Here is a 23,513-nt window from a genome sequence, read left to right on the forward strand (position 1 = left end):
ATTTTGATGAGTCGGGTTCAGATGGTATAAATTTTCGAGTGATGTGTGCTATGTTTATGAATTGCACAGGGATATGAATTGGTAGATTATAGAAGCGAAATTTTTGATTTGAATGTTTTCTTAGTGACCTCAAATGTGTGTTTGGATCCTGGGTTAGTTGTGACGAAAGATTTTAAATATAATGGATATTTTTAGGGGCGTGACAGCACTAAATCACCGGAACCCATCAAAACTCCGAAGTTAAGCGTGCTTGGGCCAGAGTAGTACTACGATGGGTGACCCCTTGGGAAGTCCTCGTGTTGCACTCCTTTTTGCATCCCGGGAAACGAAACATCTCCCGTAGAGCTCCGAGACGTTTGTTTTGGGGCTGGAAATTTGCTTTGACCGCTACGCAGTCAGTATCGAGGGGCTCAAAGAGAGCTTTCCGGATTGGGGTCGCAATGGCGATTCCGAGATCGTTCTAGAAAATGCCGATGGTTTCGGCACGCGCTTGCCGTGACCGATACGCAGTCGTCGTGCTAGGGCTCAGAGAGAGTTTGCAATAGGGATTTCTTGAACGTTCGAGAAAGCGCTGACGGTTTCGTGACGGGCAAGAGGCTCCGGACGTTGATGCGCTGACCGCGACGTGCACATAGGCGAGGGACGAAGCTCGTGAAACGGGTGCGATAATGGCAGCACTAATTCACCGGATCCCATCAAAACACCGAAGTTAAGCTTGCTTGGGCCAGAGTAGTACTACGATGGGTGACCCCCTGGGAAGTCCTCGTGTTGCACTCCTTTTTGCATCCCGGGATACGAAACATCTCCGGTAGAGATCCGAGACGATTGTTTTGGGGATGGAAATTTGCTGTGACCACTACGCAGTCAGTATCGAGGGGCTCGGAGAGAGCTTTCCGGATTGGGGTCGCAATAGCGATTCCGAGATCGTTCTAGAAAGTGCCGATGGTTTCGGCACGCGCTTGCCGTGACCGATACGCAGTCGTCGGGCTAGGGCTCGGAGAGAGCTTGCAATAGGGATTTCGTGAACGTTCGAGAAAGCGCCGACGGTTTCGTGACGGGCAAGAGGCTCCGGACGTTGATACGCCGACCGCGACGTGCACATAGGCGAGGGACGAAGCACGCGAAACTGGTGCGATAATGCCAGCACTAAATCACCGGAACCCATCAAAACTCTGAAGTTAAGCGTGCTTGGGCCATAGTAGTACTACGATGAGTAACCCCTTGGGAAGTCCTCGTGTTGCACTCCTTTTTGCATCCCGGGATACGAAACATCTCCCGTAGAGCTCCGAGACGTTTGTTTTGGGGCTGGAAATTTGCTTTGACCGCTACGCAGTCAGTATCGAGGGGCTCAAAGAGAGCTTTCCGGATTGGGGTCGCAATAGCGATTCCTAGATCGTTCTAGAAAGCGCCGACGGTTTCGTGACGGGCAAGAGGCTCCGGACGTTGATGCGACGACTGCGACGTGCACATAGGCGAGGGACGAAGCTCGCGAAATGGGTGCGATAATGGCAGCACTAAATCACCGGATCCCATCAAAACACCGAAGTTAAGCGTGCTTGGGCCAGAGTAGTACTACGATGGGTGGCCCCCTGGGAAGTCCTCGTGTTGCACTCCTTTTTGCATCCCGGGATACGAAACATCTCCCGTAGAGATCTGAGACGATTGTTTTGGGGCTGGAAATTTGCTGTGACCGCTACGCAGTCAATATCGAGGGGCTCGGAGAGAGCTTTCAGGATTGGGGTCGCAATAGCGATTCCGAGATCGTTCTAGAAAGTGCCGATGGTTTCGGCACGCGCTTGCCGTGACCGATACGCAGTCGTCGGGCTAGGGCTCGGAGAGAGCTTGCAATAGGGATTTCGTGAACGTTCGAGAAAGCGCCGACGGTTTCGTGACGGGCAAGAGGCTCCGGACATTGATGCGCCGACCGCGACGTGCACATAGGCGAGGGACGAAGCTCGCGAAACGGGTGCGATAATGCCAGCACTAAATCACCGGATCCCATAAAAAAACCTAAGTTAAGCGTGCTTGGGCCAGAGTAGTACTACGATGGGTGACCCCTTGGGAAGTCCTTGTGTTGCACTCCTTTTTGCATCCCGGGATACGAAACATCTCCCGTTGAGCTCCGAGACGTTTGTTTTGGGGCTGGAAATTTGCTTTGACCGCTACGCAGTCAGTATCGAGGGCCTTAAAGAGAGCTTTCCGGATTGGGGTCGCAATAGCGATTCCTGGATCGTTCTAGGAAGCGCCGACGGTTTCGTGACGGGCAAGAGGCTCCGGACGTTGATGCGCCGACCGCGACGTGCACATAGGCGAGGGACGAAGCTCGCGAAACGGGTGCGATAATGCCAGCACTAAATCACCGGATCCCATAAAAAAACCTAAGTTAAGCGTGCTTGGGCCAGAGTAGTACTACGATGGGTGACCCCTTGGGAAGTCCTTGTGTTGCACTCCTTTTTGCATCCCGGGATACGAAACATCTCCCGTTGAGCTCCGAGACGTTTGTTTTGGGGCTGGAAATTTGCTTTGACCGCTACGCAGTCAGTATCGAGGGCCTTAAAGAGAGCTTTCCGGATTGGGGTCGCAATAGCGATTCCTGGATCGTTCTAGGAAGCGCCGACGGTTTCGTGACGGGCAAGAGGCTCCGGACGTTGATGCGCCGACCGCGACGTGCACATAGGCGAGGGACGAAGCTCGCGAAATGGGTGCGATAATGGCAGCACTAAATCACCGGATCCCATCAAAACACCGAAGTTTAGCATGCTTGGGCCAGAGTAGTACTACGATGGGTGGCCCCCTGGGAAGTCCTCGTGTTGCACTCCTTTTTGCATCCCGGGATACGAAACATCTACCGTAGAGATCTGAGACGATTGTTTTGGGGCTGGAAATTTGCTGTGACCGCTACGCAGTCAGTATCGAGGGGCTCGGAGAGAGCTTTCCGGATTGGGGTCGCAATAGCGATTCCGAGATTGTTCTATAAAGTGCCGATGGTTTCGGCACGCGCTTGCCGTGACCGATACGCAGTCGTCGGGCTAGGGCTCGGAGAGAGCTTGCAATAGGGATTTCGTGAACGTTCGAGAAAGCGCCGACGGTTTCGTGACGGGCAAGAGGCTCCGGATGTTGATACGCCGACCGCGACGTGCACATAGGCGAGGGACGAAGCACGCGAAACGGGTGCGATAATGCCAGCACTAAATCACCGGAACCCATCAAAACTCCGAAGTTAAGCGTGCTTGGGCCAGAGTAGTACTACGATGTGTGACCCCTTGGGAAGTCCGCGTGTTGCACTCCTTTTTGCATCCCGGGATACGAAACATCTCCCGTAGAGCTCCTAGACGTTTGTTTTGGGGCTGGAAATTTGCTTTGACCACTACGCAGTCAGTATCGAGGGGCTCAAAGAGAGCTTTCCGGATTGGGGTCGCAATGGCGATTCCGAGATCGTTCTAGAAAGTGCCGATGGTTTCGGCACGCGCTTGCCGTGACCGATACGCAGTCGTCGGGCTAGGGCTCGGAGAGAGCTTGCAATAGGGATTTCGTGAACGTTCGAGAAAGCGCTGACGGTTTCGTGACGGGCAAGAGGCTCCGGACGTTGATGCGCTGACCGCGACGTGCACATAGGCGAGGGACGAAGCTCGTGAAACGGGTGCGATAATAGCAGCACTAATTCACCGGATCCCATCAAAACACCGAAGTTAAGCTTGCTTGGGCCAGAGTAGTACTACGATGGGTGACCCCCTGGGAAGTCCTCGTGTTGCACTCCTTTTTGCATCCCGGGATACGAAACATCTCCGGTAGAGATCCGAGACGATTGTTTTGGGGATGGAAATTTGCTGTGACCACTACGCAGTCAGTATCGAGGGGCTCGGAGAGAGCTTTCCGGATTGGGGTCGCAATAGCGATTCCGAGATCGTTCTAGAAAGTGCCGATGGTTTCGGCACGCGCTTGCCGTGACCGATACGCAGTCGTCGGGCTAGGGCTCGGAGAGAGCTTGCAATAGGGATTTCGTGAACGTTCGAGAAAGCGCTGACGGTTTCGTGACGGGCAAGAGGCTCCGGACGTTGATGCGCTGACCGCGACGTGCACATAGGCGAGGGACGAAGCTCGCGAAACGGGTGCGATAATGGCAGCACTAAATCACCGGATCCCATCAAAACACCGAAGTTAAGCGTGCTTAGGCCAGAGTAGTACTACGATGGGTGACCCCCTGGGAAGTCCTCGTGTTGCACTCCTTTTTGCATCCCGGGATACGAAACATCTCCGGTAGAGATCCGAGATGATTGTTTTGGGGCTAGAAATTTGCTGTGACCGCTACGCAGTCAGTATCGAGGGGCTCGGAGAGAGCTTTCGGATTGGGGTCGCAATAGCGATTCCGAGATCGTTCTAGAAAGTGCCGATGGTTTCGGCACGCGCTTGCCGTGACCGATACGCAGTCGTCGGGCAAGGGCTCGGAGAGAGCTTGCAATAGGGATTTCGTGAACGTTCGAGAAAGCGCCGACGGTTTCGTGACGGGCAAGAGGCTCCGGACGTTGATACGCCGACCGCGACGTGCACATAGGCGAGGGACGAAGCACGCGAAACTGGTGCGATAATGCCAGCACTAAATCACCGGAACCCATCAAAACTCCGAAGTTAAGCGTGCTTGGGCCATAGTAGTACTACGATGAGTAACCCCTTGGGAAGTCCTCGTGTTGCACTCCTTTTTGCATCCCGGGATACGAAACATCTCCCGTAGAGCTCCGAGACGTTTGTTTTGGGGCTGGAAATTTGCTTTGACCGCTACGCAGTCAGTATCGAGGGGCTCAAAGAGAGCTTTCCGGATTGGGGTCGCAATAGCGATTCCTAGATCGTTCTAGAAAGCGCCGACGGTTTCGTGACGGGCAAGAGGCTCCGGACGTTGATGCGACGACTGCGACGTGCACATAGGCGAGGGACGAAGCTCGCGAAATGGGTGCGATAATGGCAGCACTAAATCACCGGATCCCATCAAAACACCGAAGTTAAGCGTGCTTGGGCCAGAGTAGTACTACGATGGGTGGCCCCCTGGGAAGTCCTCGTGTTGCACTCCTTTTTGCATCCCGGGATACGAAACATCTCCCGTAGAGATCTGAGACGATTGTTTTGGGGCTGGAAATTTGCTGTGACCGCTACGCAGTCAATATCGAGGGGCTCGGAGAGAGCTTTCAGGATTGGGGTCGCAATAGCGATTCCGAGATCGTTCTAGAAAGTGCCGATGGTTTCGGCACGCGCTTGCCGTGACCGATACGCAGTCGTCGGGCTAGGGCTCGGAGAGAGCTTGCAATAGGGATTTCGTGAACGTTCGAGAAAGCGCCGACGGTTTCGTGACGGGCAAGAGGCTCCGGACATTGATGCGCCGACCGCGACGTGCACATAGGCGAGGGACGAAGCTCGCGAAACGGGTGCGATAATGCCAGCACTAAATCACCGGATCCCATAAAAAAACCTAAGTTAAGCGTGCTTGGGCCAGAGTAGTACTACGATGGGTGACCCCTTGGGAAGTCCTTGTGTTGCTCTCCTTTTTGCATCCCGGGATACGAAACATCTCCCGTTGAGCTCCGAGACGTTTGTTTTGGGGCTGGAAATTTGCTTTGACCGCTACGCAGTCAGTATCGAGGGCCTTAAAGAGAGCTTTCCGGATTGGGGTCGCAATAGCGATTCCTGGATCGTTCTAGGAAGCGCCGACGGTTTCGTGACGGGCAAGAGGCTCCGGACGTTGATGCGCCGACCGCGACGTGCACATAGGCGAGGGACGAAGCTCGCGAAACGGGTGCGATAATGCCAGCACTAAATCACCGGATCCCATAAAAAAACCTAAGTTAAGCGTGCTTGGGCCAGAGTAGTACTACGATGGGTGACCCCTTGGGAAGTCCTTGTGTTGCACTCCTTTTTGCATCCCGGGATACGAAACATCTCCCGTTGAGCTCCGAGACGTTTGTTTTGGGGCTGGAAATTTTCTTTGACCGCTACGCAGTCAGTATCGAGGGCCTTAAAGAGAGCTTTCCGGATTGGGGTCGCAATAGCGATTCCTGGATCGTTCTAGGAAGCGCCGACGGTTTCGTGACGGGCAAGAGGCTCCGGACGTTGATGCGCCGACCGCGACGTGCACATAGGCGAGGGACGAAGCTCGCGAAATGGGTGCGATAATGGCAGCACTAAATCACCGGATCCCATCAAAACACCGAAGTTTAGCATGCTTGGGCCAGAGTAGTACTACGATGGGTGGCCCCCTGGGAAGTCCTCGTGTTGCACTCCTTTTTGCATCCCGGGATACGAAACATCTACCGTAGAGATCTGAGACGATTGTTTTGGGGCTGGAAATTTGCTGTGACCGCTACGCAGTCAGTATCGAGGGGCTCGGAGAGAGCTTTCCGGATTGGGGTCGCAATAGCGATTCCGAGATCGTTCTATAAAGTGCCGATGGTTTCGGCACGCGCTTGCCGTGACCGATACGCAGTCGTCGGGCTAGGGCTCGGAGAGAGCTTGCAATAGGGATTTCGTGAACGTTCGACAAAGCGCCGACGGTTTCGTGACGGGCAAGAGGCTCCGGATGTTGATACGCCGACCGCGACGTGCACATAGGCGAGGGACGAAGCACGCGAAACGGGTGCGATAATGCCAGCACTAAATCACCGGAACCCATCAAAACTCCGAAGTTAAGCGTGCTTGGGCCAGAGTAGTACTACGATGTGTGACCCCTTGGGAAGTCCGCGTGTTGCACTCCTTTTTGCATCCCGGGATACGAAACATCTCCCGTAGAGCTCCTAGACGTTTGTTTTGGGGCTGGAAATTTGCTTTGACCACTACGCAGTCAGTATCGAGGGGCTCAAAGAGAGCTTTCCGGATTGGGGTCGCAATGGCGATTCCGAGATCGTTCTAGAAAGTGCCGATGGTTTCGGCACGCGCTTGCCGTGACCGATACGCAGTCGTCGGGCTAGGGCTCGGAGAGAGCTTGCAATAGGGATTTCGTCAACGTTCAAGAAAGCGCCGACGGTTTCGTGACGGGCAAGAGGCTCCGGACATTGATGCGCCAACCGCGACGTGCATATAGGCGAGGGACGAAGCTCGCGAAACGGGTGCGATAATGCCAGCACTAAATCACCGGATCCCATAAAAAAACCTAAGTTAAGCGTGCTTGGGCCAGAGTAGTACTACGATGGGTGACCCCTTGGGAAGTCCTTGTGTTGCACTCCTTTTTGCATCCCGGGATACGAAACATCTCCTGTAGAGCTCCGAGATGTTTGTTTTGGGGCTGGAAATTTGCTTTGACCGCTACGCAGTCAGTATCGAGGGGCTCAAAGAGAGCTTTCCGGATTGGGGTCGCAATAGCGATTCCTGGATCGTTCTAGAAAGCGCCGACGGTTTCGTGACGGGCAAGAGGCTCCGGACGTTGATGCGCCGACCGCGACGTGCACATAGGCGAGGGACGAAGCTCGCGAAATGGGTGCGATAATGGCAGCACTAAATCACCGGATCCCATCAAAACACCGAAGTTTAGCATGCTTGGGCCAGAGTAGTACTACGATGGGTGGCCCCCTGGGAAGTCCTCGTGTTGCACTCCTTTTTGCATCCCGGGATACGAAACATTTCCCGTAGAGATCTGAGACGATTGTTTTGGGGCTGGAAATTTGCTGTGACCGCTAAGCAGTCAGTATCGAGGGGCTCGGAGAGATATTTCCGGATTGGGGTCGCAATAGCGATTCCGAGATCGTTCTATAAAGTGCCGATGGTTTCGGCACGCGCTTGCCGTGACCGATACGCAGTCGTCGAGCTGGGGCTCGGAGAGAGCTTGCAATAGGGATTTCGTGAACGTTCGAGAAAGCGCCGACGTTTTCGTGATGGGCAAGAGGCTCCGGACGTTGATACGCCGACCGCGACGTGCACATAGGCGAGGGACAAAGCACGCGAAACGGGTGCGATAATGCCAGCACTAAATCACCGGAACCCATCAAAACTACGAAGTTAAGCGTGCTTGGGCCAGAGTAGTACTAGGATGGGTGACCCCTTGGGAAGTCCTCGTGTTGCACTCCTTTTTGCATTCCGCGATTCGAAACATCTCCCGTAGAGCTCCGAGACGACTGTTCTGGGGCTGGAAATTTGCTGTGACCGCTACGCAGTCAGTATCGAGGGGCTCGGAGAGAGCTTTCCGGATTGGGGTCGCAATAGCGATTCCGAGATCGTTCTAGAAAGTGCCGATGGTTTCGGCACGCGCTTGCCGTGACCGATACGCAGTCGTCGGGCTAGGGCTCGGAGAGAGCTTGCAATAGGGATTTCGTGAACGTTCGAGAAAGCGCCGACGGTTTCGTGACGGGCAAGAGGCTCCGGACATTGATGCGCCGACCGCGACGTGCACATAGGCGAGGGACGAAGCTCGCGAAACGGGTGCGATAATGCCAGCACTAAATCACCGGATCCCATAAAAAAACCTAAGTTAAGCGTGCTTGGGCCAGAGTAGTACTACGATGGGTGACCCCTTGGGAAGTCCTTGTGTTGCACTCCTTTTTGCATCCCGGGATACGAAACATCTCCCGTAGAGCTCCGAGAGGTTTGTTTTGGGGCTGGAAATTTGCTTTGACCACTACGCAGTCAGTATCGAGGGGCTCAAAGAGAGCTTTCCGGATTGGGGTCGCAATGGCGATTCCGAGATCGTTATAGAAAGTGCCGATGGTTTCGGCACGCGCTTGCCGTGACCGATACGTAGTCGTCGGGCTAGGGCTCGGAGAGAGCTTGCAATAGGGATTTCGTGAACGTTCGAGAAAGCGCTGACGGTTTCGTGACGGGCAAGAGGCTCCGGACGTTGATGCGCCGACCGCGACGTGCACGTAGGCGAGGGACGAAGCACGCGAAACGGGTGCGATAATGCCAGCAATAAATCACCGGAACCCATCAAAACTCCGAAGTTAAGCATGCTTGGGCCAGAGTAGTACTAGGATGGGTGACCCCCTGGGAAGTCCTCGTGTTGCACTCCTTTTTGCATTCCGCGATTCGAAACATCTCCCGTAGAGCTCCGAGACGATTGTTCTGGGGCTGGCAATTTGCTGTGACCGCTACGCAGTCAGTATCGAGGGGCTCGGAGAGAGCTTTCCGGATTGGGGTCGCAATAGCGATTCCGATATCGTTCTAGAAAGTGCCGATGGTTTCGGCACGCGCTTGCCGTGACCGATACGTAGTCGTCGGGCTAGGGCTCGGAGAGAGCTTGCAATAGGGATTTCGTGAACGTTCGATAAAGCGCTGACGGTTTCGTGACGGGCAAGAGGCTCCGGACGTTGATGCGCCGACCGCGACGTGCACGTAGGCGAGGGACGAAGCACGCGAAACGGGTTCGATAATGCCAGCACTAAATCACCGGAACCCATCAAAACTCCGAAGTTAAGCATGCTTGGGCCAGAGTAGTACTAGGATGGGTGACCCCCTGGGAAGTCCTCGTGTTGCACTCCTTTTTGCATTCCGCGATTCGAAACATCTCCCGTAGAGCTCCGAGACGATTGTTCTGGGGCTGGAAATTTGCTGTGACCGCTACGCAGTCAGTATCGAGGGGCTCGGAGAGAGCTTTCCGGATTGGGGTCGCAATAGCGTTTCCGATATCGTTCTAGAAAGTGCCGATGGTTTCGGCACGCGCTTGCCGTGACCGATACGCAGTCGTCGGGCTAGGGCTCGGAGAGAGCTTGCAATAGGGATTTCGTGAACGTTCGAGAAAGCGCCGACGTTTTCGTGACGGGCAAGAGGCTCCGGACGTTGATACGCCGACCGCGACGTGCACGTAGGCGAGGGACGAAGCACGCGAAACGGGTGCGATAATGCCAGCACTAAATCACCGGAACCCATCAAAACTCCGAAGTTAAGCATGCTTGGGCCAGAGTAGTACTAGGATGGGTGACCCCCTGGGAAGTCCTCGTGTTGCACTCCTTTTTGCATTCCGCGATTCGAAACATCTCCCGTAGAGCTTCGAGACGATTGTTCTGGGGCTGGAAATTTGCTGTGACCGCTACGCAGTCAGTATCGAGGGGCTCGGAGAGAGCTTTCCGGATTGGGGTCGCAATAGCGATTCCGAGATCGTTCTAGAAAGTCCCGATGGTTTCGGCACGCGCTTGCCGTGACCGATACGCAGTCGTCGGGCTAGGGCTCGGAGAGAGCTTGCAATAGGGATTTCGTGAACGTTCGAGAAAGCGCCGACGTTTTCGTGACGGGCAAGAGGCTCCGGACGTTGATACGCCGACCGCGACGTGCACATAGGCGAGGGACGAAGCACACGAAACGGGTGCGATAATGCCACCACTAAATCACCGGAACCCTTCAAAACTCCGAAGTTAAGCGTGCTTGGGCCAGAGTAGTACTACGATGGGTGACCCCTTGGGAAGTCCTCGTGTTGCACTCCTTTTTGCATCCCGGGATACGAAACATCTCCCGTAGAGCTCCGAGACGTTTGTTTTGGGGCTGGAAATTTGCTTTGACCACTACGCAGTCAGTATCGAGGGGCTCAAAGAGAGCTTTCCGGATTGGGGTCGCAATGGCGATTCCGAGATCGTTCTAGAAAGTGCCGATGGTTTCGGCATGCGCTTGCCGTGACCGATACGTAGTCGTCGGGCTAGGGCTCGGAGAGAGCTTGCAATAGGGATTTCGTGAACGTTCGAGAATGCGCTGACGGTTTCGTGACGGGCAAGAGGCTCCGGACGTTGATGCGCTGACCGCGACGTGCACATAGGCGAGGGACGAAGCTCGCGAAACGGGTGCGATAATGGCAGCACTAAATCACCGGATCCCATCAAAACACCGAAGTTAAGCGCGCTTGGGCCAGAGTAGTACTACGATGGGTGACCCCCTGGGAAGTCCTCGTGTTGCACTTCTTTTTGCATCCCGGGATACGAAACATCTCCCGTAGAGATCCGAGACGATTGTTTTGGGGCTGGAAATTTGCTGTGACCGCTACGCAGTCAGTATCGAGGGGCTCGGAGAGAGCTTTCCGGATTGGGGTCGCAATAGCGATTCCGAGATCGTTCTAGAAAGTGCCGATGGTTTCGGCACGCGCTTGCCGTGACCGATACGCAGTCGTCGGGCTAGGGCTCGGAGAGAGCTTGCAATAGGGATTTCGTGAACGTTCGACAAAGCGCCGACGGTTTCATGACGGGCAAGAGGCTCCGGACGTTGATACGCCGACCTCGACGTGCACATAGGCGAGGGGCGAAGCACGCGAAACGGGTCCGATAATGCCAGCACTAAATCACCGGATCCCATCAAAACTCCGAAGTTAAGCGTGCTTGGGCCAGAGTAGTACTAGGATGGGTGACCCCTTGGAAAGTCCTCGTGTTGCACTCCTTTTTGCATCCCGGGATTCGAAACATCTCCCGTAGAGCTCCGAGACGATTGTTTTGGGTCTAGAAATTTGCTGTGACCGCTACGCAGTCAGTATCGAGGGGCTCGGAGAGAGCTTTCCGGATTGAGGTCGCAATAGCGATTCCTAGATCGTTCGAGAAAGTGCCGATGGTTTCGGCACGCGCTTGCAGTGACCGATACGCAGTCGTCGGGCTAGGGCTCGGAGAGAGCTTGCAATAGGGATTTCGTGAACGTTCGAGAAAGCGCAAACGGTTTCGTGACGGGCAAGAGGCTCCGGACATTGATGCGCCGACCGCGACGTGCACATAGGCGAGGGACGAAGCTCGCGAAACGGGTGCGATAATGCCAGCACTAAATCACCGGATCCCATAAAAAAACCTAAGTTAAGCATGCTTGGGCTAGAGTAGTACTACGATGGGTGACCCCTTGGGAAGTCCTTGTGTTGCACTCCTTTTTGCATCCCGGGATACGAAACATCTCCCGTAGAGCTCCGAGATGTTTGTTTTGGGGCTGGAAATTTGCTTTGACCGCTACGCAGTCAGTATCGAGGGGCTCAAAGAGAGCTTTCCGGATTGGGGTCGCAATAGCGATACCTGGATCGTTCTAGAAAGCGCCGACGGTTTCGTGACGGGCAAGAGGCTCCGGACGTTGATGCGCCGACCGCGACGTGCACATAGGCGAGGGACGAAGCTCGCGAAATGGGTGCGATAATGGCAGCACTAAATCACCGGATCCCATCAAAACACCGAAGTTTAGCATGCTTGGGCCAGAGTAGTACTACGATGGGTGGCCCCCTGGGAAGTCCTCGTGTTGCACTCCTTTTTGCATCCCGGGATACGAAACATCTCCCGTAGAGATCTGAGACGATTGTTTTGGGGCTGGAAATTTGCTGTAACCGCTACGCAGTCAGTATCGAGGGGCTCGGAGAGAGCTTTCCGGATTGGGGTCGCAATAGCGATTCCGAGATCGTTCTATAAAGTGCCGATGGTTTCGGCACGCGCTTGCCGTGACCGATACGCAGTCGTCGGGCTAGGGCTCGGAGAGAGCTTGCAATAGGGATTTCGTGAACGTTCGAGAAAGCGCCGACGGTTTCGTGACGGGCAAGAGGCTCCGGATGTTGATACGCCGACCGCGACGTGCACATAGGCGAGGGACGAAGCACGCGAAACGGGTGCGATAATGCCAGCACTAAATCACCGGAACCCATCAAAACTCCGAAGTTAAGCGTGTTTGGGCCAGAGTAGTACTACGATGTGTGACCCCTTGGGAAGTCCTCGTGTTGCACTCCTTTTTGCATCCCGGGATACGAAACATCTCCCGTAGAGCTCCTAGACGTTTGTTTTGGGGCTGGAAATTTGCTTTGACCACTACGCAGTCAGTATCGAGGGGCTCAAAGAGAGCTTTCCGGATTGGGGTCGCAATGGCGATTCCGAGATCGTTATAGAAAGTGCCGATGGTTTCGGCACGCGCTTGCCGTGACCGATACGCCGTCGTCGGGCTAGGGCTCGGAGAGAGCTTGCAATAGGGATTTCGTGAACGTTCGAGAAAGCGCTGACGGTTTCGTGACGGGCAAGAGGCTCCGGACGTTGATGCGCTGACCACGACGTGCACATAGGCGAGGGACGAAGCTCGCGAAACGGGTGCGATAATGGCAGCACTAAATCACCGGATCCAATCAAAACACCGAAGTTAAGCGTGCTTGGGCCAGAGTAGTACTACGATGGGTGACCCCCTGGGAAGTCCTCGTGTTGCACTCCTTTTTGCATCCCGGGATACGAAACATCTCCCGTAGAGATCCGAGACGATTGTTTTGGGGCTGGAAATTTGCTGTGACCGCTACGCAATCAGTATCGAGGGGCTCGGAGAGAGCTTTCCGGATTGGGGTCGCAATAGCGATTCCGAGATCGTTCTAGAAAGTGCCGATGGTTTCGGCACGCGCTTGCCGTGACCGATACGCAGTCGTCGGGCTAGGGCTCGGAGAGAGCTTGCAATAGGGATTTCGTGAACGTTCGACAAAGCGCCGACGGTTTCGTGACGGGCAAGAGGCTCCGGACGTTGATACGTCGACCGCGACGTGCACATAGGCGAGGGGCGAAGCACGCGAAACGGGTCCGATAATGCCAGCACTAAATCACCGGATCCCATCAAAACTCCGAAGTTAAGCTTGCTTGGGCCAGAGTAGTACTAGGATGGGTGACTCCATGGGAAGTCCTCGTGTTGCACTCCTTTTTGCATCCCGGGATTCGAAACATCTCCCGTAGAGCTCCGAGGCGATTGTTTTGGGTCTAGAAATTTGCTGTGACCGCTACGCAGTCAGTATCGAGGGGCTCGGAGAGAGCTTTCCGGATTGGGGTCGCAATAGCGATTCCTAGATCGTTCGAGAAAGTGCCGATGGTTTCGGCACGCGCTTGCCGTGACCGATACGCAGTCGTCGGGCTAGGGCTCGAAGAGAGCTTGCAATAGGGATTTCGTGAACGTTCGAGAAAGCACCGACGGTTTCGTCACGGGCAAGAGGCTCCGTACGTTGATACGCCGACCGCGACGTGCACATAGGCGAGGGACGAAGCACGCGAAACGGGTGCGATAATGCCAGCACTAAATCACCGGAACCCATCAAAACTCCGAAGTTAAGCGTGCTTGGGCCAGAGTAGTACTAGGATGGGTGACCCCCTGGGAAGTCCTCGTGTTGCACTCCTTTTTGCATCCCGGGATTCGAAACATCTCCCGTAGAGCTCCGAGACGATTGTTTTGGGGCTGGAAATTTGCTGTGACCGCTACGCAGTCAGTATCGAGGGGCTCGGAGAGAGCTTTCCGGATTGGGGTCGCAATAGCGATTCCGAGATCGTTCTAGAAAGTGCCGATGGTTTCGGCACGTGCTTGCCGCGACCGATACGCAGTCTTCGGGCTAGGGCTCGGAGAGAGCTTGCAATAGGGATTTCGTGAACGTTATAGAAAGCGCCGACGGTTTCGTGACGGGCAAGAGGCTCCGGACGTTGATACGCCGACCGCGACGTGCACATAGGCAAGGGACGAAGCACGCGAAATGGGTGCGATAATGCCAGCACTAAATCACCGGATCCCATAAAAACTCCGAAGTTAAGCGTGCTTGGGCCAGAGTAGTACTAGGAAGGGTGACCCCCTTGGAAATCCTCGTGTTGCACTCCTTTTTGCATCCCGGGATTCGAAACATCTCCCGTAGAGCTCCGCGACGATTGTTTTGGGGCCGAAAATTTGTTGTGACCGCTATGCAGTTAGTATCGAGGGGCTCGGAGAGAGCTTTCTGGATTGGGGTCGCAATAGCGATTCCTAGATCGTTTGAGAAAGTGCCGATGGTTTCGGCACGCGCTTGCCGTGACCGATACACAATCGTCGGGCTAGGGCTCGGAGAGAGCTTGCAATAGGGATTTCGTGAATGTTCGAGAAAGCGCCGACGGTTTAGTGATGGGCAAGAGGCTCCGGATGTTGATACGCCGACCGCAACGTGCACATAGGCGAGGGACGAAGCACGCGAAACGGGTGCGATAATGCCAGCACTAAATCACCGGAACCCATCAAAACTCCGAAGTTAAGCATGCTTGTGCCAGAGTAGTACTAGAATGGGTGATCCCCTGGGAATTCCTCGTGTTGCACTCCTTTTTGCATCCCGGGATTCGAAACATCTCCCGTAGAGCTCCGAGACGATTGTTTTGGGGCTGAAAATTTGCTGTGACCGCTATGCAGTCAGTATCGAGGGGCTCGGAGAGTGCTTTCCGGATTGGGGTCGCAATAGCGATTCCTAGATCGTTCGAGAAAGTGCCGATGTTTTCGGCACGCGCTTGCCGTGACCGATACGCAGTCGTCGGGCTAGGGCTCGGAGAGTGCTTGCAATAGGGATTTCGTGAACGTTCGAGAAAGCGCCGACGTTTTCGTGACGGGCAAGAGGCTCCGGACGTTGATACGCCGACCGCGACGTGCACATAGGCGAGGGACGAAGCACGCGAAACGGGTGCGATAATGCCAGCACTAAATCACCGGAACCCATCAAAACTCCGAAGTTAAGCGTGCTTGGGCCAGAGTAGTACTAGGATGGGTGACCCCCTGGGAAGTCCTCGTGTTGCACTCCTTTTTGCATTCCGCGATTCGAAACATCTCCCGTAGAGCTCCGAGACGATTGTTCTGGGGTTGGAAATTTGCTGTGACCGCTACGCAGTCAGTATCGAGGGGCTCGGAGAGAGCTTTCCGGATTGGGGTCGCAATAGCGATTCCGAGATCGTTCTAGAAAGTGCCGATGGTTTCGGCACGCGCTTGCCGTGACCAATACGCAGTCGTCGGGCTAGGGCTCGGAGAGAGCTTGCAATAGGGATTTCGTGAACCTTCGAGAAAGCGCCGTCGGTTTCGTGACGGGCAAGAGGCTCCGGACGTTGATGCGCCGACCGCGACGTGCACATAGGCGAGGGACGAAGCTCGCGAAACGGGTGCGATAATGCCAGCACTAAATCAACGGATCCTATCAAAAAACCGAAGTTAAGCATGCTTGGGCCAGAGTAGTACTACGATGGGTGACCCCTTGGGAAGTCCTCGTGTTGCACTCCTTTTTGCATCCCGGGATACGAAACATCTCCCGTAGAGCTCCGAGACGTTTGTTTTGGGGCTGGAAATTTGCTTTGACCGCTACGCAGTCAGTATCGAGGGGCTCAAAGAGAGCTTTCCGGATTGGGGTCGCAATAGTGATTCCTAGATCGTTCTAGAAAGTGCCGATGGTTTCGGCACGCGCATGCCGTGACCGATACTCAGTCGTCGGGCTAGGGCTCGGAGAGAGCTTGCAATAGGGATTTCTTGAACGTTCAAGAAAGCGCCGACGGTTTCGTGACGCGCAAGAGGTTCCGGACGTTGATGCGCCGACCGCGAAGTGCACATAGGCGAGGGACGAAGCTCGCAAAATGGGTGCGATAATGGCAGCACTAAATCACCGGATCCCATCAAAACACCGAAGTTTAGCATGCTTGGGCCAGAGTAGTACTACGATGGGTGGCCCCCGGGGAAGTCCTCGTGTTGCACTCCTTTTTGCATCCCGGGATACGAAACATCTCCCGTAGAGATCCGAGACGATTGTTTTGGGGCTGGAAATTTGCTGTGACCGCTAAGCAGTCAGTATCGAGGGGCTCCGAGAGAGCTTTCCGGATTGGGGTCGCAATAGCGATTCCGAGATCGTTCTAGAAAGTCCCGATGGTTTCGGCACGCGCTTCCCGTGACCGATACACAGTCGTCGGGCTAGGGCTCGGAGAGAGCTTGCAATAGGGATTTCGTGAACGTTTGAGAAAGCGCCGACGGTTTCGTGACGGGCAAGAGGCTCCGGACGTTGATACGCCGACCGCGACATGCACATAGGCGAGGGACGAAGCACGCGAAACGGGTCCGATAATGCCAGCACTAAATCACCGGAACCCATCAAAACTCCGAAGTTAAGCGTGCTTGGGCCAGAGTAGTACTAGGATGGGTGACCCCCAGGGAAGTCCTCGTGTTGCACTCCTTTTTGCATCCCGCGATTCGAAACATCTCCCGTAGAGCTCCGAGACGATTGTTTTGGGGCTGGAAATTTGCTGTGACCGCTACGCTGTCAGTATCGAGGGGCTCGGAGAGAGCTTTCCGGATTGGGGTCGCAATAGCGATTCCGAGATCGTTCTAGAAAGTGCCGATGGTTTCGGCACGCGCTTGCAGTGACCGATACGCAGTCGTCGGGCTAGGGCTTGGAAAGAGCTTGCAATAGGGATTTCGTGAACGTTCGAGAAAGCGCCGACGGTTTCATGACGGGCAAGAGGCTCCGGACGTTGATACGCCGACCGCGACGTGCACATAGGCGAGGGACGAAGCACGCGAAACGGGTGCGATAATGCCAGCACTAAATCTCCGGATCCCATCAAAACACCGAAGTTAAGCGTGCTTGGGCCAGAGTAGTACTACGATGGGTGACCCCTTGGGAAGTCCTCGTGTTGCACTCCTTTTTGCATCCCGGGATACGAAACATCTCCCATAGAGCTCCGAGACGATTGTTTTGGGGCTGGAAATTTGCTGTGACCGCTACGCAGTCAGTATCGGGGGGCTCAGAGAGAGCTTTCCGAACTGGGGTCGCAATAGCGATTCGGAGATCGTTCTATAAAGTGCCGATGGTTTCGGCACGCGCTTGCCATGACCAATACGCAGTCGTCGGGGTAGGGCTTGGAGAGAGCTTGCAATAGGGATTTCGTGAACGTTCGAGAAAGCGCCGACGGTTTCGTGACGGGCAAGAGGCTCCGGACGTTGATACGCCGACCGCGACGTGCACATAGGCGAGGGACGAAGCACGCAAAATGGGTGCGATAATGCCAGCACTAAATCACCGGATCCCATCAAAACTCCGAAGTTAAGCGTGCTTGGGCCAGAGTAGTACTAGGATGGGTGACCCCCTGGGAAGTCCTCGTGTTGCACTCCTTTTTGCATCCCGGGATACGAAACATCTCCCGTAGAGCTCCGAGACGATTGTTTTGGGGCTGGAAATTTGCTTTGACCGCTACGCGGTGAGTATCGAGGGGCTCGGAGAGAGCTTTCCGGATTGGGGTCGCAATAGCGATTCCGAGATCGTTCTAGAAAGTGCCGATGGTTTCGGCACGTGCTTGCCGTGACCGATACGCAGTCGTCGGGCCAGGGCTCGGAGAGAGCTTGCAATAGGGATTTCGTGAAAGTTCGAGAAAGCGCCGACGGTTTCGTGACGGGCAAGAGGCTCCGGACTTTGATACACCGACTGCGACGTGCACATACGCGAGGGACGAAGCACGCAATATGGGTGCGATAATGCCAGTACTAAATCACCGGATCCCATCAAAACTCTGAAGTTAAGCGAGCTTGGGCCAGAGTAGTACTACGATGGGTGACCCCCTGGGAAGTCCTCGTGTTGCACTCCTTTTTTCATCACGGGATACGAAACATCTCCCGTAGAGCTCCGAGACGATTGTTTTGTGGCTGGAAATTTGCTGTGACCGCTACGCTGTCAGTATCGAGGGGCTCGGAGAGAGCTTTCCGGATTGGGGTCGCAATAGCGATTCCGAGATCGTTCTAGAAAGTGCCGATGGTTTCGGCACGTGCTTGCCGTGACCGATACGCAGTCGTCGGGCTAGGGCTCGGAGAGAGCTTGCAATAGGGATTTCGTGAACGTTCGAGAAAGCGCCGACGGTTTCGTGACGGGCAAGAGGCTCCGGACGTTGATACGCTGACCGCGACGTGCACATAGGCGAGGGACGAAGCACGCTAAACGGGTGCGATAATGCCAGCACTAAATCTCCGGATCCCATCAAAACACCGAAGTTAAGCGTGCTTGGGCCATAGTAGTACTACGATGGGTGACCCCTTGGGAAGTCCTCGTGTTGCACTCCTTTTTGCATCCCGGGATACGAAACATCTCCCGTAGAGCTCCGAGACGATTGTTTTGGGGCTGAAAATTTGCTGTGACCGCTACGCAGTTAGTATCGAGGGGCTCGGAGAGAGCTTTCCGAACTGGGGTCGCAATAGCGATTCCGAGATCGTTCTATAAAGTGCCGATGGTTTCGGCATGCGCTTGTCGTGACCGATACGCAGTCGTCGGGGTAGGGCTCGGAGAGAGCTTGCAATAGGGATTTCGTGAACGTTCGAGAAAGCGCCGACGGTTTCGTGACGGGCAAGAGGCTCCGGACGTTAATACGCCGACAGCGACGTGCACATAGGCGAGGGACGAAGCACGCAAAACGGGTGTGATAATGCCAGCACTAAATCACCGGATCCCATCAAAACTCCGAAGTTAAGCGTGCTTGGGCCAGAGTAGTACTAGGATGGGTGACCCCCTAGGAAGTCCTCGTGTTGCACTCCTTTTTGCATCCCGGGATACGAAACATCTCCCGTAGAGCTCCGAGACGATTGTTTTGGGGCTGGAAATTTGCTTTGACCGCTACGCGGTCAGTATCGAGGGGCTCGGAGAGAGCTTTCCGGATTGGGGTCGCAATAGCGATTCCGAGATCGTTCTAGAAAGTGCCGATGGTTTCGGCACGCGCTTGCCGTGACCGATACGCAGTCGTCGGGCTAGGGCTCGGAGAGAGCTTGCAATAGGGATTTCGTGAACGTTTGAGAAAGCGTCGACGGTTTCGTGACGGGCAAGAGGCTCTTGACGTTGATACGCCGACTGCGACGTGCACATAGGCGAGGGACGAAGCACGCGATACGGGTGCGATAATGCCAGCACTAAATCACCGGATCACATCAAAACTCCGAAGTTAAGCGAGCTTGGGCCAGAGTAGTACTACGATGGGTGACCCTGTAATATCCCTCACTTTTGAAACTTATTAATAAAGATTTATTTATAAATCGGAGGACCTATATGTAAATATGGAAATTTCAAGGACTAAACTGTTAAGTTGTAAAAAGAAGAAAATAAAGAAAACCGAAAACTTCGGTTTTATCCCACCGCCTCCCACGCTCTCTCGAGAAACAGAGAGAAGCGGTGGGGCGTGGGGAGAAGAAGAAGAGAAGTAGAGGGAGAAGAGAAGAAGAGGGAAAAGAAGAGAGGAAGAAGAAGAAGAAGAAGAGAGGAGGATAGCTGCGGCAAGGCTGCAGCGAGGAGGTGTGTGGCCTTGGGGAGGAAAAGGGAAGAGGAGAAGAAGAGAAGGAGAAGAAGAGGGAAAAGAGAGGGAAGACGGAGTGGAGCGAGAGGTGGCAGCAGCTAGGGCTGCAGCACCTCTGTTTCCTGCAGGTGGAAACAGAGGAGACGTGTGGGGTGTCGAGTAGGAGAAGAGTAGAAGAAGAAGAAGAGGAAGAGAAGGAGAAGGGGAAGCAGGAGAAGAGGTTGTGATACCTCTGTTCCCTGCAGAGGAAACAGAGGAGAGGGTGTGTGTGACGCCGGGAAGAAGAAGGGGAGGAAGGAGAAGAAGAAGAAGAAGAAGATAGCTGCGGCAAGGCTGCAGCGAGGAGGTGTGTGGCGTTGGGGAGGAAAAGGGAAGAGGAGAAGAAGAGAAGGAGAGGAAGAGGGAAAAGAGAGGGAAGAGGGAGAGGAGCGAGAGGTGGCAGCAGATAGGGCTGCAGCACCTCTGTTTCCTGCAGGTGGAAACAGAGAAGAGGTGTGGGGCGTTCGAAGAGGAGAAGAAGGAGAAGAGGAAGAGAAGAAGAAGAGGAAGCAGGAGAAGAGGTTGTGATACCTCTGTTTCCTGCAGAGGAAACAGAGGAGAGGGTGTGTGTGACGCCGGGGAGGAGAAGGGAAAGAAGTAGCTGCGGCTGCGGCTGTGGCAGCTGCAGCTATGGCAGGGAAAGAGGAAGAGAAAGGAAGAAGGGAAGGAGAGGAAGAAGAGAAGGGAAAGAAGGGGCTGCGGCTGCGGCGATGGCAGCTACAGTTGGTAGAGAAGAAGGAGAGGAAGATGAGCAGGGGAGGAAGAAGAGGCTGTGGCCGCGGCTGAGGCTGCGACTGCAGCAGTGCAGCTGGGAAAGAAGAGGAGGAAAGGAAGAAGAAGAGAAAGGAAAAGGGAAGAAGAGAGGAAGAGGAGAAGGAGAGGCAGCTGTGGCAGTGGCAGCTGCAGCTGGAAGAGAAGGAGAGGAAATAGAGCAGGGGAGAAAGAAGAGGTTGCGGCTGTGGTGGCTGCGGCCATGGTTGCGACTGCGACTGCGGCAGTTGCAGCTGGGAATGAAAAGAAAGGAAAGGGGGAAAAAGGGGCTGCGGACGGGATTGCGGCCGCAGCGGCAGCGACTGCGTATGCAGCAGTTATGTCTGCGAGAGAAGGGAGGAAGGAAGTTAGTGCGGTGGAAGGGGCTGCGATTGTGGCAGCGGCAGCGGCGGCGGTTGTGGCAGCTGCGTTTGGGAAAGAAAAAGAAGGAATGAGAGTAAGAGAGAGCAGGTGACTGTGCCTCGATGTTCGACACGTGGTGTAGTTGCGAAGAAAGGAAGAAAACGAGAGCACAAAACGAAACAGAGAGAGGACACGGAGAAAAAGTAGAAGGATTTGGGCTGGCACCTTCTTTGGATCTTCGGATCGAAATCATTGAAAGGCAAGTTTCCCGCTTGTTTCGATCCTTTCTATTGCAAGTTCCCTGATCGTTTCTCCTATAATTGCTCTGATATGTCTTATTGCAAGTGTTCTAACCTTTTCTATTGCAAGCTTTCTAATCTTTTCTCTTGTAAGTATCCTGATCGTTCCTCACTGCCATTTTATCTCTACATTTGCTTTGAATATGAGGAACTTTGAATTGTTCTAGCCTTGCATTTGATATATCTCCTGTTTAGACGTAACGATTCGAATCTGTGCAACTTCTGAGATTCTGACCTTTTGATACCGAGCTGCCTATAAGTCTTTGTTGGAAACTCTGATTTGTTCAAAACTGATTTCATTGGAAACTAGACTCGTAGACCTTTCTTTGATATATGGATTGAAAGATTTGGAATCCAAACACCTGGCCAGTTATCTGTTGAATCTGACATTATGAATTCTGCCAACAGAGATTTTGTTCTACGACTCTTGCTTACCAAATCATTTGTAACTCTCTCTGTTGGACAGCTCAATTCATATGAAGCCTGTCTTATCTGAAAGTATAATCCAATGATTATTTCTGAGTAAATTGGAGCACGATTGATTGTTTGAATCATTTGTTCAATGTGCCTTCTGTATTCTGCCAGAAATCGAGCTTTGGTCGATTTCTCATATTCTGGTTTCATTCCTTTGGAAATTGATATCCTTTAGCTTTCTCATTCAATTGAGCTTTATATTACTGCTTTGAATTCTTGTATGCTCTTGTCCTTAAAATTATTGCATTCTTGAAAACTGTTGTGTAACGTTTATGCTATATCGTATTGACTCATATAGGCACATGTATATCCTATTGTTCCGCATTTGCTTTCGATATGTGCCTATTCCAGTTTCATTCCTTTGGACATTGAATTCATCAAATCTTCTTATTGAATTGAGTTATATGTGATTGCTTGGATTCCATATGTGCCCTTGCTTTCAATTCCTTTCAAATCTGAATATACTTGTGAAAGATTATTGCTTACTTCGGATTGACTCGTAAAGGCACATGTACGCTTTGTTGTTCCGCGTGTGCTTCCGATATATGCTACTTATTGTTGAAACTGCCCTTTTGTACTCTGGTGTGTGGGATTGTCTGGACCTTTGCCAGAAATGGTAAAGGGTATGCGCTGATTTGCCCGCTTTGTGGGGTCCCGCTATGTGGGATATTCTGGTATGCGCTTATTTGCCCGCTTTGTGGGGTCCCGCTTTGTGGGATATTGCTTAGAGCCTGCGATGCTCTGCCGGCCCCCTTTGACTTCACCTAGACGTGGGTGGATGGAGCTCCCAGACGTGGGAGACTTTTGTCAGGTGGTCATTCAGAAATGGATGAATCACATTCTGACTGAGATCCCACTACACTTTCTGTATGTTTGATATGATATCCAGAGCTTTGGTTATGTGTTTCTGTACATGCTTTGGATAAGATTGATATGTTTGCAACGTCAAAGACGACGTTTGAGCTTCTATACGATATTTGTTTTTGATATGCTCTGAAATGCTTCATTCACTAATGATATGCTTCGAAATGTTCCATATGCCGTTGATATGCTCCGGAACATTTCATACGCCATTGATATGCTCCAATCACTTTATGCTCCATTTGCTATGAACTGATATGTTCTGAAATGTCCTATCTGCCATTGATATGCTCCCATTACTTTGTGCTCCATTTGCTATGAACTGATATGTTCTGAAATGTTCTATCTGCCATTGATATGCTCCAATTACTCTGTGCTCCATTTGCTATGAACTGATATGTTCTGAAATGTCCTATCTACCATTGATATGTTCCAATTACTCTATGCTCCATTCGTTATGGATTAAATATGTTTTGAATGACATGATACGTATGATTTGGTATCTATTGAGATGGTATCCTTGAGAATTCTTGTATTCTGCCTTGCATTATGATACCTTACTCGTTTGAAATCGTTCTTTTTGTTCTGAATATGCTTTGTCACTTGCTGAGCCGTTTTTGGCTCACTCCGTTGTTATATAAATCTTTCAGGTCAGCTTGTCACTCTTCGAGATGTTTGATTTGGGCTGAGGCAGTGGATAGCTATTCAGAATTATGAGCAAGTCTTGTCGGTTGTTATGCTATTATTGTATAAGCATATTTTGTATGTAATGAAATGTTGT

General features: G+C 53.2%; 14 non-coding genes and 29 pseudogenes across 14 annotated transcripts; all 43 read left to right on the plus strand.

The window, feature by feature from the left end:
* Positions 1 to 195: 195 nt before the first annotated feature.
* Positions 196 to 308, plus strand: LOC135604571 (5S ribosomal RNA; annotated as a pseudogene).
* A 350-nt stretch (positions 309 to 658) lies between these two features.
* LOC135602972 (5S ribosomal RNA) lies at positions 659 to 777 on the plus strand (annotated as a pseudogene).
* Positions 778 to 1,127: 350 nt separating this feature from the next.
* Positions 1,128 to 1,246, plus strand: LOC135604057 (5S ribosomal RNA; annotated as a pseudogene).
* A 249-nt stretch (positions 1,247 to 1,495) lies between these two features.
* LOC135602181 (5S ribosomal RNA) lies at positions 1,496 to 1,614 on the plus strand (annotated as a pseudogene).
* A 350-nt stretch (positions 1,615 to 1,964) lies between these two features.
* On the plus strand, positions 1,965 to 2,083 carry LOC135603094 (5S ribosomal RNA; annotated as a pseudogene).
* Positions 2,084 to 2,332: 249 nt separating this feature from the next.
* LOC135603095 (5S ribosomal RNA) lies at positions 2,333 to 2,451 on the plus strand (annotated as a pseudogene).
* Positions 2,452 to 2,700: 249 nt separating this feature from the next.
* LOC135604168 (5S ribosomal RNA) lies at positions 2,701 to 2,819 on the plus strand (annotated as a pseudogene).
* A 350-nt stretch (positions 2,820 to 3,169) lies between these two features.
* Positions 3,170 to 3,288, plus strand: LOC135601355 (5S ribosomal RNA). Its single transcript, XR_010483649.1, has one exon. It is a non-coding gene; the product is annotated as a 5S ribosomal RNA (ribosomal RNA).
* A 350-nt stretch (positions 3,289 to 3,638) lies between these two features.
* On the plus strand, positions 3,639 to 3,757 carry LOC135602298 (5S ribosomal RNA; annotated as a pseudogene).
* Positions 3,758 to 4,107: 350 nt separating this feature from the next.
* Positions 4,108 to 4,226, plus strand: LOC135602647 (5S ribosomal RNA; annotated as a pseudogene).
* Positions 4,227 to 4,575: 349 nt separating this feature from the next.
* On the plus strand, positions 4,576 to 4,694 carry LOC135603551 (5S ribosomal RNA; annotated as a pseudogene).
* A 249-nt stretch (positions 4,695 to 4,943) lies between these two features.
* Positions 4,944 to 5,062, plus strand: LOC135602182 (5S ribosomal RNA; annotated as a pseudogene).
* A 350-nt stretch (positions 5,063 to 5,412) lies between these two features.
* On the plus strand, positions 5,413 to 5,531 carry LOC135603774 (5S ribosomal RNA; annotated as a pseudogene).
* A 249-nt stretch (positions 5,532 to 5,780) lies between these two features.
* On the plus strand, positions 5,781 to 5,899 carry LOC135603096 (5S ribosomal RNA; annotated as a pseudogene).
* A 249-nt stretch (positions 5,900 to 6,148) lies between these two features.
* On the plus strand, positions 6,149 to 6,267 carry LOC135604169 (5S ribosomal RNA; annotated as a pseudogene).
* A 350-nt stretch (positions 6,268 to 6,617) lies between these two features.
* LOC135601356 (5S ribosomal RNA) lies at positions 6,618 to 6,736 on the plus strand. The gene has a single exon (XR_010483652.1). It is a non-coding gene; the product is annotated as a 5S ribosomal RNA (ribosomal RNA).
* Positions 6,737 to 7,086: 350 nt separating this feature from the next.
* On the plus strand, positions 7,087 to 7,205 carry LOC135603098 (5S ribosomal RNA; annotated as a pseudogene).
* A 249-nt stretch (positions 7,206 to 7,454) lies between these two features.
* On the plus strand, positions 7,455 to 7,573 carry LOC135604171 (5S ribosomal RNA; annotated as a pseudogene).
* A 350-nt stretch (positions 7,574 to 7,923) lies between these two features.
* LOC135600958 (5S ribosomal RNA) lies at positions 7,924 to 8,042 on the plus strand. The gene has a single exon (XR_010483267.1). It is a non-coding gene; the product is annotated as a 5S ribosomal RNA (ribosomal RNA).
* A 350-nt stretch (positions 8,043 to 8,392) lies between these two features.
* LOC135603099 (5S ribosomal RNA) lies at positions 8,393 to 8,511 on the plus strand (annotated as a pseudogene).
* Positions 8,512 to 8,861: 350 nt separating this feature from the next.
* LOC135600293 (5S ribosomal RNA) lies at positions 8,862 to 8,980 on the plus strand. The gene has a single exon (XR_010482619.1). It is a non-coding gene; the product is annotated as a 5S ribosomal RNA (ribosomal RNA).
* Positions 8,981 to 9,330: 350 nt separating this feature from the next.
* Positions 9,331 to 9,449, plus strand: LOC135601745 (5S ribosomal RNA; annotated as a pseudogene).
* Positions 9,450 to 9,799: 350 nt separating this feature from the next.
* On the plus strand, positions 9,800 to 9,918 carry LOC135600174 (5S ribosomal RNA). The gene has a single exon (XR_010482501.1). It is a non-coding gene; the product is annotated as a 5S ribosomal RNA (ribosomal RNA).
* A 350-nt stretch (positions 9,919 to 10,268) lies between these two features.
* On the plus strand, positions 10,269 to 10,387 carry LOC135601857 (5S ribosomal RNA; annotated as a pseudogene).
* A 350-nt stretch (positions 10,388 to 10,737) lies between these two features.
* Positions 10,738 to 10,856, plus strand: LOC135603024 (5S ribosomal RNA; annotated as a pseudogene).
* A 350-nt stretch (positions 10,857 to 11,206) lies between these two features.
* Positions 11,207 to 11,325, plus strand: LOC135600956 (5S ribosomal RNA). Its single transcript, XR_010483265.1, has one exon. It is a non-coding gene; the product is annotated as a 5S ribosomal RNA (ribosomal RNA).
* Positions 11,326 to 11,675: 350 nt separating this feature from the next.
* LOC135603708 (5S ribosomal RNA) lies at positions 11,676 to 11,794 on the plus strand (annotated as a pseudogene).
* Positions 11,795 to 12,043: 249 nt separating this feature from the next.
* LOC135604172 (5S ribosomal RNA) lies at positions 12,044 to 12,162 on the plus strand (annotated as a pseudogene).
* A 350-nt stretch (positions 12,163 to 12,512) lies between these two features.
* LOC135601937 (5S ribosomal RNA) lies at positions 12,513 to 12,631 on the plus strand (annotated as a pseudogene).
* Positions 12,632 to 12,981: 350 nt separating this feature from the next.
* Positions 12,982 to 13,100, plus strand: LOC135602748 (5S ribosomal RNA; annotated as a pseudogene).
* Positions 13,101 to 13,450: 350 nt separating this feature from the next.
* LOC135601971 (5S ribosomal RNA) lies at positions 13,451 to 13,569 on the plus strand (annotated as a pseudogene).
* A 350-nt stretch (positions 13,570 to 13,919) lies between these two features.
* Positions 13,920 to 14,038, plus strand: LOC135603920 (5S ribosomal RNA). Its single transcript, XR_010484174.1, has one exon. It is a non-coding gene; the product is annotated as a 5S ribosomal RNA (ribosomal RNA).
* Positions 14,039 to 14,388: 350 nt separating this feature from the next.
* On the plus strand, positions 14,389 to 14,507 carry LOC135600589 (5S ribosomal RNA). Its single transcript, XR_010482907.1, has one exon. It is a non-coding gene; the product is annotated as a 5S ribosomal RNA (ribosomal RNA).
* Positions 14,508 to 14,857: 350 nt separating this feature from the next.
* On the plus strand, positions 14,858 to 14,976 carry LOC135602902 (5S ribosomal RNA; annotated as a pseudogene).
* A 350-nt stretch (positions 14,977 to 15,326) lies between these two features.
* Positions 15,327 to 15,445, plus strand: LOC135603931 (5S ribosomal RNA). The gene has a single exon (XR_010484175.1). It is a non-coding gene; the product is annotated as a 5S ribosomal RNA (ribosomal RNA).
* A 350-nt stretch (positions 15,446 to 15,795) lies between these two features.
* On the plus strand, positions 15,796 to 15,914 carry LOC135604210 (5S ribosomal RNA; annotated as a pseudogene).
* A 350-nt stretch (positions 15,915 to 16,264) lies between these two features.
* On the plus strand, positions 16,265 to 16,383 carry LOC135604472 (5S ribosomal RNA; annotated as a pseudogene).
* Positions 16,384 to 16,733: 350 nt separating this feature from the next.
* LOC135601069 (5S ribosomal RNA) lies at positions 16,734 to 16,852 on the plus strand. Its single transcript, XR_010483374.1, has one exon. It is a non-coding gene; the product is annotated as a 5S ribosomal RNA (ribosomal RNA).
* Positions 16,853 to 17,202: 350 nt separating this feature from the next.
* On the plus strand, positions 17,203 to 17,321 carry LOC135600747 (5S ribosomal RNA). The gene has a single exon (XR_010483060.1). It is a non-coding gene; the product is annotated as a 5S ribosomal RNA (ribosomal RNA).
* Positions 17,322 to 17,671: 350 nt separating this feature from the next.
* Positions 17,672 to 17,790, plus strand: LOC135600190 (5S ribosomal RNA). Its single transcript, XR_010482517.1, has one exon. It is a non-coding gene; the product is annotated as a 5S ribosomal RNA (ribosomal RNA).
* Positions 17,791 to 18,140: 350 nt separating this feature from the next.
* On the plus strand, positions 18,141 to 18,259 carry LOC135600824 (5S ribosomal RNA). The gene has a single exon (XR_010483137.1). It is a non-coding gene; the product is annotated as a 5S ribosomal RNA (ribosomal RNA).
* Positions 18,260 to 18,609: 350 nt separating this feature from the next.
* On the plus strand, positions 18,610 to 18,728 carry LOC135602265 (5S ribosomal RNA; annotated as a pseudogene).
* Positions 18,729 to 19,078: 350 nt separating this feature from the next.
* On the plus strand, positions 19,079 to 19,197 carry LOC135599632 (5S ribosomal RNA). Its single transcript, XR_010481979.1, has one exon. It is a non-coding gene; the product is annotated as a 5S ribosomal RNA (ribosomal RNA).
* Positions 19,198 to 23,513: the final 4,316 nt, after the last annotated feature.

The sequence above is a fragment of the Musa acuminata genome, chromosome BXJ2-1 (genome assembly GCF_036884655.1).
Source record: "Musa acuminata AAA Group cultivar baxijiao chromosome BXJ2-1, Cavendish_Baxijiao_AAA, whole genome shotgun sequence".
Taxonomy (NCBI): Eukaryota; Viridiplantae; Streptophyta; class Magnoliopsida; order Zingiberales; family Musaceae; genus Musa; species Musa acuminata.